Genomic DNA, 12,160 nt, shown 5'->3' on the forward strand with positions numbered 1-12,160 from the left:
AAACCCCTCAGTAGGGGGGAGGTCCCAGGAGCACAGGGAAGTTCAGCCACAATCCCCACACTAACAAAAGGGAAACGGGTGGAAGTAAAAGCCAGCTACAGCTTTCCACCCAAGAAAGGTGTGAATAATCACTAGGAAAGTATTTCTTCCTCAGATATTCGCATATTAGCACCTTGATAACACTAAGTCTGTCTTTCCTATTAAGGAAATTTGCAAGGTTCCAAAATGCGATTTATTTTTAACACACCGTTTTATTTTGATTTTAGGCTGTTCCTGGGATTATACTAACAGTTTTCTCTTAATTTGTCTTTCAGTTTTGCAGAATGACTAACATGAACCTAGTGGCATCTGGCATAGTTCTACCAAATATAGCCTACTGATGGGATGGGAGAAAGAGATGCAGCATGTTACTGTATGTCAGACTTTCTTGAGACATTTTCAGGTTTATTTAGCCCTTCAACGTAAACAGCAAGAAGAACGAGTAAGTGGAATCTCAAATTTTTAGAGGTAAATTTTCCTTAATATAGATTTTCCTTAATACTAGCAGCTCTGCTGTTATCTCAGCCATGTATCAGAGGACATACTAAATCCTTGTTTGAAAACATATTTTCTACAGCCTAAGTTCAATGGCATAAAATAGAATAGAGAAAGAATAGCAGAAGGTAATGCGTGGCCAGCCATGTGACGCTATGAACAGTGTAGTTGCTTGTAAGTCAGCTGGGTACTTGCAGCAATTTCCCCTGTGAGAAGGGCTATTGGTAAACACTACTAATAAAACCTTACAATAACAGTAATAATATCTTTCATTTTTAATAGTCTTTGATCCTAAAGAGGCAGCTAGTTTACTGCATGTTTTCCAACTAAAAAGGGCATTCATGTTTTATGGCCTTCATCCTATTCATCCTGCTTGCTGGCTGTTTAAGGAGAAGGAATAAACCTGCAGCTCTGGAAAACCTAAAACTGCTTCCCATTTCTATATTCCTTCTTTATTGCAGGGTCTCTGCAGGCTGTCCACACAGAGTGCTGTAGAGTGACTCTGTTTATCTCCAGTCATTGATATGATATGACATGATATTATGTCTCTTAATGTTTGTATTATATTAGATCCTTTTATATTAAGATCTCCAGATAAGTAATCACATTCCATTGTGCTAGATGCTGTGTAGAGGTTTATTGGAATAGGCAGTCCACAGTCCAGAGAGTCCATAGTCTAAACCAGACAGGGCACTGGAAAACTTAGACATTTGATCCGGTGAGGGCCTCAAACACAGGAATAGACTTTAAACAACTTACCAGATTCATACAGGAAGTCTGTGGAAGAATAGGGAACAAATAATTTCTGAACTCAGTTCTGCTTTCACACAGGATAAATTTAGAAAAGTTCAATTCTGTACTTGGGTCATGAAACAACAGAAAGTAAAGCATTGGGCTAGACTCCCTGAATGTCAGGATCATCCAAGGTTTATAAATGCTTGGCTTTAGACCAGAATATTCTAGACTATAGCCATTCATTTTCTAAAATAACTTGAGGAACCAAAAGATTTTAGCCCCAAGTTGATAGATACTCCTCTAGATATTCCTCTAGATAGTAGTTTCTTATCAGGCTGAAGTCTATCCAGTAAATATAATATTTTACGGGAAAAGCTCTTCAAATTAAGCAGTATTTGCCATCTTTTCTTTAGATTGTTCAGCAAGATTTTAGACAAGTATGAATAAGGCTTACACAGTCTTCTCTAGACCATGTTGCAGTGCAAGCTTTCCTGCAGCCTTCACACAGAGGAGAGGCTTCCTATGGCAATGCCTCAGCTTCCCCTGAGTGAAGGGAGTGAAACAGTGACACCCCTTTAGACTTCACTGCACCCCTTGTCCCAAAGTGATACCGATTGAGTCTGGGCTTTGTTTTCTTGGTTTCAGCACCCTCAAAGATCCAAACACTATGGCACACTTCTGTTTGCAAGAGGACCAAACCCAAAGTACATTAAAATGGTACAACGCTGCCTAGCAGTGATTCTGCCAAGGAAGTAACAAATCGAAGAAGGTCAGGAGAAGGTTCTAAAACAAGACTGATTTTTCAAATAAAGTGTATTTAGAAACAAATGGCCTGATCCTTTTGATTAGGCTTTTTGGGGCCCTTGAGGGAGCAGGAGTTTCTTGCTTCTGAGCTGATAGGATGGTAGAATTAGAGAGGTCAGGTGTCTCAGTTGCAATGGTCCATTTAGATATTTAGGTCAGCCAGAAATTAATAGAGCAGATGCCACGCCAACAAGACTCACTTCTCTAAACCATATCACTGCTGCAGAAGGGTGTTGTGCTGAGCCAGCACCGTTATGTTCAGGTAATTCTCCATGCAAAGAAAAGCCTTAAAGTTTTCTTTTGAAATCAGTCTTATGACTCCTGCAGCCTGAAAAAAGACAGAAGATACATACCATAGGCTAGGATCAGATCCCTATATAAATTCAATGTTGAGCAGTTTGAATGCTGACCTAGATCTTGTCCACAGTACCTCAGATTTCTGACCTTAGAAATCATTTAGGCAAACTTAGATGTCCAGCAGCATTCTGATGTCAGACTGGAGGAAGAATATGAAAAAGGAAGAGATCTAAACTGAATTGAACAGATATTTTAGTAAATTTCAAATTTTAATGAGTTCCAATACTGAATTTCAACACAGCTATTAATATTAGTTCAAAACTCTTCCAAGTGGTGCATGTAAAGGTGATACGCCTTTCACCTTTAGAAAAAGTTTTGCTTGCCAGTTTGCTGTTGTCTTGACCTTCCAAATACCAAGTTATACCTTCTCAAATGTTCATGAGAAATGTGTCTGTAGTGGAATTTCTTTTAGATCAGACTTAATACTTGCTCCATCCAAATGAAAACAATCTTGTCTTAAGAAGCTTTTGAATTCTTCGAAAGTGGAGGGCTTTATAAATCCACAGCTGGAACAAAATGAATTGCAAACCTTTAAAAGACAGATTAAGTTTCCAAAACATGAGGACAAGTATGACCTTACTGTAAAACTATGTGTTTTAGCCTATGGGTAAAAGTGGTCATGAGGGGATTATTTATGTTTAGGTGTGTAAATAAATAGTAAGCCTTTGGACACCCTTCTCATATTTCCAGTGGAGCCTGCCAGCAGTCTTTTATTTCTGTTATGGCTTCAGGACGTTAAGACCAGGAACATAGCTCAATTAGATGTTGCAAAAGCAAAAGTATCTGTGGTACCTCTCGCCTTCACATCTAAGGGTCTTGATTCAGTTGAATGTGCTTTACTTAAATATAGTGATAGTACCACAGCACTCTGGTATGCTGCTCCCAGACTAAACCATTGCTCTATGTAAAGGCAGCAGAACTGGGTTCTTGGTATTGTATCTATCTGATCATGAGAGAACTTTAATCCTACACTGGTCATGACTGTAGCTTGGAAAGAATTCTAGGGAAATTGACTTCATTTGTACAAATACTTTGCTTTGTTTTATTTGGCTGTAGAAGGAGTAAAACCATGTTGGTTATACATAGTAGATTTTGTAGAGACAAAATACTTCTGAAATAATTGAAGGTGAGCTGTAAAGACAATCAATCATGAGAAAGGCATATTCTTTTAACATTTAACTTACCCAAATCCCTTCTCTTTCTGAAGTATTTTTCCATTATTTTGAAAATGTTAGAGCAATAACAACAAGAAAGAACGCTATTATATCTTCTGAAATGACCATAACCAATCACAGACCATCATTGTTTTAATGTCTTCTGTGATGAGCATTTTTTTTTACACAAGGACAAGATTAATGCAGTCTGATATATATATGTATAAAATCTTTGTGCTTTGCTGGAAGCTCCCTGCATGTTTGAAAGTGCCTGCTCTAGACTGTCAACCCTGTGCTATGTCCTGCATAGTACTTTTTTGTCCAAGTTTAGGCAGAGTGCCATAAAAATGCCACCTCAATCTTCTATGAAGTTAGATGTGATAGCATACAAGCACTTGGATGCTTCAGTATCCATCCTTTTGCATAATACTCCACTAACTCATCCAGCAATTAGGAGTTTTGTGCTTTCTTCAAGTCAGGAATGCTTGAACCCATATCTTTCACATGTTAGTGAAGTGCTTAGGCCACGAGGTATTCTGGTTAACTTGTTCTCCACTCTTTCTCTTGAAGTGCAGCCAGAAATGCTAGCATCATGGGCCAGAAGGAGTACAGCCAAGAAGAAACCTGACTCTAGCTTAAGGTTCAGACGTTCGGTTAGAAAGGGAAAAAAACCCCAGGTTTGCCAGGCACTCCTCCTTAATATGTGTGCATATAATATAACTGTTAAAACAATCTTGAGAGCAGAGTTAAGAGACATAAGGCAGCTTTCTTGGGCTATTTATTAAGGGAATGCAAGAACACTCATGTTTTATTCTGCCAACACCAAATACGATGCAACATCAAAGGTTAAAATGTGAAGCAAAAGAAGCAATTGTGTAAGAATTTCAGAGTATAGTTATCAGAGTGCTTACAGGTATTCATTCACTGGGATATGAATGCTGCGTACTGTTCAAAGAAATAATTAAAAATAATCTTTACCCTGAAAGAAAAACAAGGAAGATTAGGAAATCAAGGTTAAGAAGAGGAAGATGACTTGCCTCAGATTAAAAAAAACAAACCAAACAACCAGAAATAGAGTTAAAAAACTATCCCACTTTTCTGGCAACCAGCTTAGTGCCCAGCATGCCATACATACTGTATTTCCTTACCTGAATACGTTGTCATGTTTGAGACAAATTCCTGAAACCTCTGTTTAGACAAAGTCTACTCTTTCATGCAACTAGCAAGCTATTAATGTTTTGCCTTGAGTACAGGGCTGCGTAGAGCTCCTCATCCCATGACGAGCCTTTTCCAATGAGAAATACAAACATTTTTTGACCTAGAAAGAGATTTGAGAGTTTAACCATAAAAATCAATGAAAATATGTTTGTGGGAGAATTTTGAGTGGACTGATGGTAAACAAAAGAACTGGTGATTTAAATCTCTAAACAGCTCCTTAGAATGGACTATCACACAGACTTTTAGAATATAGACTATATACATATACATACATATAGATGTGTATATATACATGGGAAAATTCTGCTCTTCATAACTGAACAATATTCCCACTGAACAGCATAGCATTTGGCTTTCTGAGAATACCATTCTCTATGGAAGAAGTTAAATCCTGTCTGAAGTGCAGAATATCTTCTTGGACCTCCTTCAGCTTTATTGTATATGCAGCTAATAATTCAAGATTCAGAAAATAGAAACAAAGAAGAGGAAGCTCACCAAACATGGTTTTGCTTGAGAAACACAGAGAAAAAAATCTCCCTAAGGTATTACTAACATTGAAAGATGATGGAAATTCTTGACCTTTCAGCAGTCAGGATTATGGTTAGACTATACTGTATATGATATAATCTCTTAGTGGGACATCTTTTTAAGGGTCAGCTGCTCAAAGAAAAGGTTAATGTTTACTGGCATGCACAAAAAGGGCCCTACAAAACTTCAGCCAACTGGAAACCCTTGTCAGTTGGAAGTCTAATTAGATTAATTAAGCTTAATTATGTATAATATTTAATAACAGTTAAAGAGAAGCTAACTAACACATTTTAAATATCCTAGTCTTAAATTTATTCTCAGCCTAAAGTAGTCTATGTCATACGTACCAGTTTGAGTACTGCTGTTTCCATAGAATATATTAATACATTATGCCAAAACAGCCTTGTCTAGCATGAAAAATATGATGTGTCAATTGTTTGGTTCAAAAACTGAAAGAAAGTGAAGAGTTGCTATAGCAATTATTACATCACGGATTATTTGATATATTCTAATGATTCAGAACAATAATGGCTGAGGTTTTAAGCATTTTTGTCACCTGTAAAGTAAAAGCAGGGGAGGGCATATTCCTGAAAACTTAGAAACTACAGCCTTCCTGTTAACACATGGTTTGAAATTGAATTCTGGACTGACAGACAGAAAATTTTCTGTACTATTTCCAAACTGAGTGGAAAAAAAATTCATATGGAAAGAAAGAATCAAACACATTTAAGACATATAACTATGTTTTCTAAGCTGTTACGGCTGTGTGAAAACACAGTTCTTCCCAGTTCAACAGCAGGTGTATGAGCTCTTCCTAGAACATTGCTACATTATAGATGTTTGACTTTGAAGTTACCCAATGCAAAGAAAATGTAGAGCAATTTTTTGATCTGCTCTGTGTTGTGCCACACACCTTTGATTGGTGTCATTTTTCTTTATAGCCCACTGGGCTTAGGTAGAGCTTACTGGAAAAACTACTGCATTTTCCCAACTGATAGGTCTGGACCAGAAAGGGCAATCTTCACTAATCACTTGTGAATAAAGTAACTGCTGTGTTAAGTATCAAACAGTCAATCATTCACAAAAGAAGCTCTGTTACTTCTGTAAGGAACAATAATGCTTGACAGGGCTTTATGGATTTCCAAGGATTTTGGCACAAGTGGAATCTAACAGACAAGATGAGGCTCTGACCTGTACTTCTGATGTACTTCAGACCATCAGGGAGTGGATGGACACTGTAGGACAAAACATGACGTTGCAGTTATCACACAAGATAGTTGAGAGGTATTGGTTCAAACCAAGCAGACTGCCTAAAAAACATCTGTCTTCAATTATTTTTATTTCTATACTATATTCAATTGACTAAATTATATATTTCATTTTATGTGTGCATGGAGGGAGAAAGCTTTTTCCATTTTCCACTATTTCCATTTGAAATTAAATGAAAACTTACTTGTTCTCTGGAAACATGCATGATAATATAAATAAAATGCAGCAGAATAGAGTGCAAGAAGTGAAAGTATCAAGTTCTCATGAATAGATGAAACCTCTTGTTCCCCCCTTTTCCAGTTCCTGTTTGATTGATTTATTTCTGTTCCTTGGAAAATTCCTTACAACGTGACCATGAATCTGATCAACATATTTAGCTCACAGGAAATAACAGAAAGAAAAAGACTGAAAGTGATTTCTTGATTAGAAGAGCTATTTCTCTGCCACCCCTACCCAGATACCTTGTCTTCAGCCCATCCTAATTCAATTAGGAATAGCAGTAGGAATGTCTCAAATTACTGCAATTGCTGCAGTGAAAGGGGAGGAAGATGACAGAAAAGTACATACCCCTGACCTGTGTGGGACTTATCCAAAATAACGCAATATACGTTATAAAAATAGCTGTTACCTGTACTACTATGTAGTGGTGATAGCTGTGTGGGAAATGGCATTTATAGAGCACCTTTGACCACTTCAGCTGAACCCAGATCACCAATTCCTCTGGCCTGGGGCGATTTCCAACACTCCCAATCTGTCAACAGTTCCAAGCAGCTGCCATTTCAAAAATAAAGCCAGCCTTTCAGACAAATGTCTTCTTCCTTTCCCCCAAGATGTGACATTATGCTTTTCTTTACTCCTCCTCTCATAAATTCCACTGATGTGATATACGATCAGTAACCAGTCCTTGAAAAGCTGACTGAAGAAGTGGCAGATCCAGTAGCTGATAAACCATCTTAACCTGAGATGAAAAAAGTTTATTCACACTCACGATCTGGGACTCCTGATTATAAAGAAACATGGGAATCATTTCTGCCTGAAAAAAAAAAAAAAAAAGAAAAAAGAAAAAAAAGTGAAACATTATACTCAAAAATGCAAAAAGGGTACATAAAATCTAATTTTAACTTTTTCCCCCCGAGACTTTTGCCTGCATGCTTAAGCAAATTCTGTGGGACGATATTCTATCTTTATTGTAACGCTGCAGTCAGTGGAATTTAAATTAATTTTATATGTGAGAAATGATGACAAGGGACTGTTTAAGTGAGGAAGGGACAAAACACTCCTTTGATGTCATTTGCTCCAAATTTCCACCCACAAAATTTCTGTAATTTTTAATTCAGCCAGGACTATGTCTTTGGGAGTCATCTGGGAGTGAAACAAGATCAGCCATAGGTATGGGATATAAGGAGGTTGTGAGACTGTGGACTTACTTCACAAGGCAGAAGGATTTATATTTATTGAAGGCCACTTCCCTCTGGTTCGGTTCCTCCAGCACATCTTTGAAGTGGGAGAAAGATCCTGCAGCTTTTAAAATGGTATAGTTAGCTTTAGTACAGATCTCTGCTGTCCCTGCCAAACCGTTTCTATGTGTGGAACTATTTAGTTCAAATACTTCTGTATCATGGTCCCCTGCACAACCCAAACATGCCCTGCAACAGTGTCCAGAACAACAGTTGACATCTTATGCTTTCATATTAGCCTATAGTATACTGTTACAGAGGATAAATATACGTACATTCAAGAGAGGAGTTTAAACTCCTGTAGACTCTCAATAGCAAAAACATAAGGTTTTTTTTTCATGAAACAGGTTATTTTTTATTTTCTTCCAACTGTCTGGCATTTTCAACTTGAGGTAAACTGGCTATCCAGTTGCAGAGAGACAAAACAGCACTACCAATAAAAGTGTTTAAAATATGCTAAAAAGTTTTAAAATTATTTCCCCCGCATTCCTGAGAAACACTGTACTACCAACTAAGTGATGGTTTGAAGTTTTACTTGTATTTATTTTTCTGTTATCTGAATCTTTAGGACATAATATGATCATTCCCAATGAGTGCCAGCAACATTTTTATGTAACACCAGGAATACAGGTAGCTGTAAAGGCAAATGCAAAAATAGCATATTAACTGCCATGGACTTAATCTTACCAGATCTATTTAAATAGTCATTTTTTGCATCTGTGGCTCACAAGGCATTGGATGTGGAACTCTTGCCACAGCCAATTCTACTTACTTCTCCAATGAATTCAGATGGTTTGCAAGTACTCAGCTCTACTGAGGCTGTTAATAAGGACTTAAGCCTTTGGAAGTGGAAAAATTTCCTTTAAAAAGGGAATTATATAGAACTGGACATTTATTATGTAAATTAATAACATTTTAGATAAAGATCCTATAGCAATCAACAGAAAATACAGAGGTTTTGAACCATCTTACAGAATTTAATAGAAAAGGCTATGTTTGGTATACAGCATATAGAAACTTAAAAAGAAACTATACAAAATATTTTTCATATCAAGTCCCCAAAATATGTTATACTAGTTTATGTGGGTCCTCATTAAATGCTAGTATAAATAGAACAGTTTCATTAATGTCATGCTATATCAGGCTTTTTCATCCCCAGGAGACACTATTTAGGAAGATAAATTTTTCTTCACGAACTTTCCACTAAAGCTGACTAAAAAGATTTTCAAGACTTCCCTGGAAACAATCTTTTCTCTTAAAGAGCAATTGATGATATGAGTTATCCCAGACCAAGTCCTCTTCTCACTTCCTAAGCTTTTTAATAGACCTGTTTGGAAACTCCAGTCTGTACTATCCAGATATTGTGCGACTATGTAGTTTATCTTGTTGTATTTATCTAACTAGCTGTGGATAAGAAAACATGGTTTTTCTTTTATCTCAGCACTAGTGAATGGAGTTACTGTATTAAAAAGAGTAATTCATTATCAGTCAGTTAAGTGAAATTACTTTAGTCCTGAGATGCCCCAGTTTCAGAAAGGTCTAGTTGATGCATAAAGTTTTGGTAATTGGATAATCTGTTATTGAGTGGGAAACACATTAATTCACATGGGAGAGCGAAACCAGAAATGGTACAAATTAGTTACTGCTTCTTTATACAACTGCTATGAGAAAATAAAACCTCTGTTTAAAAGAAAAATATCTTTTGATGTTAAATTTGATTCTGTATCAGCTGCGGTAGAAACAGCCAAATTTCTACTGGCTGGAGTATCTCAGGACTTCATTTTCAGTATTTCAGGACTTCAGAATTACAGAAGCTAATACTGTTAGTTATACGGTGCGGCAAAGTTGGCAGGAGGTTTTTTTTCATGAGCAGAGTTGGTTGTTCAGAATTTGAAAGGAGTTGTATATCTAACAGTGTTCACTGAAACATCCTAATATGCGACTGATTTTCAAGAATTCACCAGCACTCAAAAATACTCCTGAGAATTTATTCTGCTTTTAATCACAGAGCTGAGACTATGGGGCTTCCTAAGGTGGCCACTATGATTTCTTGTGTGATAACCCTACGTTCCCTGAAAAAGGAAAAGGTGTAGAATAAGCAACAGTAAGGTGTGGTGATGAGAGCCCAAGTGGTCTGCAAGGACTAGGGTCAAAATGGAAATGGCTTTACTTTAGAAGCTTCTTAGGTGACGAGATTAAAGAGCTGAAAAAAACAGTAATCTGAGAGAATTTTTACACCTCTCTAAAAATATAAGTATAGTCACTGTGGATTTATTATGACAACTTTATAACACCACAAAACCAAACAACATAAGACCGCCTACTTGGCCACCCTTTTTAACCTCTGAGTAGAGCTGATGTATGCTTGATAGACACCAACTATGGAAATATTTCACAAGGGGCAGAGAAGTAAGGTTTTCCATGGAGCTTATTGTTTTCAGAAACTATCTTGGCTCCATAAATAACTCTGGTTCAAGTAAATGTAGAGGATGCTCTGCAGCTATTTACCCCTGTGCTGTAACCTGGGGAGGCTGCTGACTGGGCTGACAGTGCTCCCACACATGCCACAGAAGAAAAAAAAAAAAAAAAAAAATAGTCAAGGTACACAGCACAAGTCCTCACATGAGGAAAAGCTTCTTAGAGGAAAGGGGGCTCAGTGAGTTTCCCACCCACTCCTCAGCTTCTGCAGTTGAGATCATACTTTGGGACACAGTTTGGAGAAAGTTTGTTTTTTGTTGCTGCTGCACTACGAGCAGGTTAAGAGGATGCCAGCACCTCGGAAGTGAGCAAGCTCACATCCACAGAGTCAGCAGAGGCATTATCTGGAGGACTTTTGATGTGAGGCCCCTTTTGCTTCAAACATGGATGGAATTATGAAGGGGACATGCTAATGTTTGCTAACCACAACAGAGCTGCCCCGTTTGACACCACACAAACTGATGAGACTGTAAAAAGTCCTTTGGGGCTTTATGAAAAATAGATCCTTGTTTTAATTCTGTTCTATTAGTTACTGCTTCGTATATTTTTATTTATTTTTTTTTTAACATCCTCAGGGGACATCCACTGATTTAGCTCACAATCCTGTGCAGTTTACAAGTCAAAGTTTACTTGCTGTTAGCACAGCGATACCGCAATGCTGTGTGAGAACTCAAGGCTTTTTGTATTAGTGGTGCATACAGAAAGCTTATTTAGAGTTTACCATGGCTCACATTGTCAAAGCTTTTTTTCTTAGCATTAGATCCACCAAAACATCTGTAAGCCTGCCCCTCTAAATAAAAGCGCCTGACTTTTAGAAGAGAATGAAAGCAGCTCTTGTAGATGCTGTGTTTATAGCATGTCATATGGTACAGCTTGGTCAGAATATTTTTGAAGTTAAATAGTGTTTAGAGAAGTTCCAAAACAAAAATGAATCCAAGAAGAAAATTCCAAATAAAAGATTTCTGGTTTGTAAAATATTGTCAGCCCTGCTTCCTTTGAGTAAGGCTAATCTATAAAAAATGGCTTTGCCTGTGTGACTCTAACATAGGGGATTGATTTAATTTTCTTTTCCAGCTGAAATAATTATACTTGTACAGCCATGGAGGCTTGGTGCTGCCTTATTTCAAGAGCAATCAGTCCCATTTGGGAAGGATAAATGTTAGTACTGCAACTTGTAGGCACACAAGGATACACCCCCCAATCCCCTCGTCCATGGAGGGAAAGTTTCCCAAGTGCTGGATTACATACTGAGATACCTCTACATCCAAGAAGGCTGCTTGAACATGTAACTACAACCTTATTCCAGCCTTGCCACAGGTCAACACAGGCTTTAGAAAGTCAAATATCTTTAGAGGGAGTACTTTGACCATTCCATTCCTCAAGTACAACACTAAGCTAAACAAAAAGTGAATATCCTCATTTAGCATGTTTTAACAATCTGCCCAGGAATGTGATATTCCCTGAAAGCAGATGTATAGTTTTCTCTTTCTGTCCTTCTGTCATAAATTCATTCCCTTTTGTTAAGCTGAATGCTACATGAATTATTTTTAAAAGCTACAAATTCCCAAACAGGCTTCTTATTAATCCCACTAAGTATTGGACACTTGTGCCCAGATTCCCCAGTCA

At 37.4% G+C, this 12,160-nt stretch overlaps 1 long non-coding RNA gene across 3 annotated transcripts in view; it reads right to left on the minus strand.

The window, feature by feature from the left end:
* Positions 1-1,675: 1,675 nt before the first annotated feature.
* LOC121096194 overlaps positions 1,676-12,160 on the minus strand; it is a 59,926-nt gene continuing 49,441 nt past the window's right edge. For all 3 annotated transcript variants that reach the window (XR_005830391.1, XR_005830392.1, XR_005830390.1), the window contains 2 exons: positions 6,522-7,632; positions 1,676-4,902 (listed from right to left, as the gene is read on the minus strand). This is a non-coding gene — a long non-coding RNA (uncharacterized LOC121096194). The remainder of the gene's footprint in view (positions 4,903-6,521; positions 7,633-12,160) is intronic.

Source organism: Falco naumanni, chromosome 12, assembly GCF_017639655.2.
Source record: "Falco naumanni isolate bFalNau1 chromosome 12, bFalNau1.pat, whole genome shotgun sequence".
In the NCBI taxonomy this organism is placed as follows: Eukaryota; Metazoa; Chordata; class Aves; order Falconiformes; family Falconidae; genus Falco; species Falco naumanni.